A 2,291-nucleotide genomic window follows, 5' to 3' on the forward strand; every position below is an offset into this window, starting at 1 on the left:
GATGCAGCCGTTGAAGATTGTCATGTGGAAATGGAAAGACATCACTATGGATTTTATCACAAAGCTTCTAGGACTGCACATGGAATGGACTCAATTTGGGTCATCATGGATCGGTTGACCAAGAGTGCACATTTCATCCCGATCCAGGAGAGTATATCAGCTAAGAAGCTAGCCGAGATCTACGTACGCGAGGTGGTGGCACGTCATGGAGTGTCGATGTCGGTTGTGTCAGACCGAGATGTTCGCGTCACTTCCTGATTTTGGAAGCGGTTTCATGGCGATATGGGTACTTGTCTTCACTTCAGTACAACTTTCACCCTCAAACGGATGGGCAGAGTGAGAGAATGATTAAGACTCTGGAGGATATGTTGTGTGGGTGTGTATTAGATTTTGAAGGGAGTTGGGATACGTATCCTCCGTTAGCAGAATTTTCATATAACAACAGTTACCATGCTAGCATCGACCGACCTACCTTCGAGATTCTATAGGGGAGGAAATGTAGGACCCCAATTTCTTGGGTGAGGTAGGTCAGAGAGTCATGGGGAGTATCGAAAGTCGTACTCAAGACTACATAGAAGATCTAGTTGGTCCGGAGCATGCCCCAGACTACTCAGAGTCAGCAAAAGAGCTATGCTCGGGTGGGCCAGGTTGCGTATCGACTGGATTTTCCATCCAAGCTTAGTCAGATCCACAACACTTTTCATGTCTCCCAGCTACGGAAGTACTTAGTGGAAGACTTTACAGTTGTTCCTTTAAAGGATATTCAGGTGGACGGTCGCCTGAACTACATTGAGAGGCCAGTAGCGGTTCTGCATCGGAAGATGAAAACCTTGAGGAACAAGGTTGTACAGTTGGTGAAGGTGCAGTGGATGCACCGCAAGGGGTCAGAGTGGACTTGGGAGCCAGACGAGGAGATGAGAGAGCATTATCCAGAATCATTTCAGACAGCAAACTTCGAGGACGAAATCTGAGATAAGGGGGGAGAATTGTAACGCCTGGTTCCTGGTACGTATTAATTTATAATTTGTTTTATTTTATAGAGAAACTCGACTAGTTGGGAGCCCCAAACTCGTCGAGTTGCGATCATAAGGGCCACGCATTTTAAGTGACCTACTCGACAAGTTGGGAGGCCTCAACTCGACGATTAGGGTGGCAGATATGAAACCATAATTTCTAGGGTTTGCACACTATTTAAACAGCTTAACCCCAAGGTGTTTCCCTCATTTCCAGCCTCCACCGTCGAAAACCCTAATCTCGAAACCATAATGGTATTGTGAGTGTTTGTGATCCATTTCAAGTGTTTTAGTGTGTGTATTGAAGCCATTAGAAAAAGGAAAAGCTTAAGGGATAATATTAATTAGGGATAATTATTATGTGTTAGACGGGAGCTAGACCCGTGAGTAGAGATCAAGATCCTGATTGCGAGATTTTGATTCATTAGCTTACGAGGTGAGTCTTCTCACTATACTTACCTTGAGTGGTAAATCTTATGTGTGACCAGAGGGTCTTACGTGCATGAACTGTGTAATGAGATATCCTGCTATTTACTTGTGTTATGCATTTTGAGTATTATATTGTGATGCTGAGTTAAGGGGTCGGAGGGTCCAACTGAGTTGTGGGACTGGAGGGTCCTACTGAGATACATCGACTAGAGGGTCTAATTGAGTTATAGCCTCGAGTGGCTAATGTATTGTCTGTGCTATTTTGGGGAACTCACTAAGCGTTTATGCTTACCGTGTTATGTGTTATGTGTTTTAGGTAGTTCCGAGGATCGCGACAAGGCACCGACATGATTGTACACGCCGGCGGGAGATTGTTTTTGTGATTCTGGGATTGTGTTTTCCTTGTTGACATTTGAGACATATGTGTTTTTGAGAATTATGATACAAGTTTATTGTGTTTAAAAATGAAAATTTTGGTTTGAGAATTTACATCGTTATAAAGTTGGTATTAGAGCCTTGGTTTGAGGGATTCAGATTCACCATCGGGTGTGTTTGGACTCAAACTGAGTATTTGAGAGAGATTTTCAAAAAGAGATAAGTTTTTCAAAAAAAAATGATCAAGAGTTTAAGAGAGTCGAGCCGGAGTAGTGTGTACAATCAGCCAGAGCCGAGTGGTGATTTCCCAAAATACCCTCATTTTGTGATATGAGATATTTTACATGCTATAATGCATGCTAGAGAGTAGGCTAGGTGATTCATATATTAGGACTAGGGTGGCGTGATTTGTGATGCCTTAGCCTAGGTATTTTTGCAATTAGTGTTAGCTTGAGTATGAGTACCTAGCAGGAG

Source organism: Lactuca serriola, chromosome 7, assembly GCF_051521515.1.
Source record: "Lactuca serriola cultivar US96UC23 chromosome 7, Lser_US96UC23_V15, whole genome shotgun sequence".
NCBI lineage: Eukaryota > Viridiplantae > Streptophyta > Magnoliopsida > Asterales > Asteraceae > Lactuca > Lactuca serriola.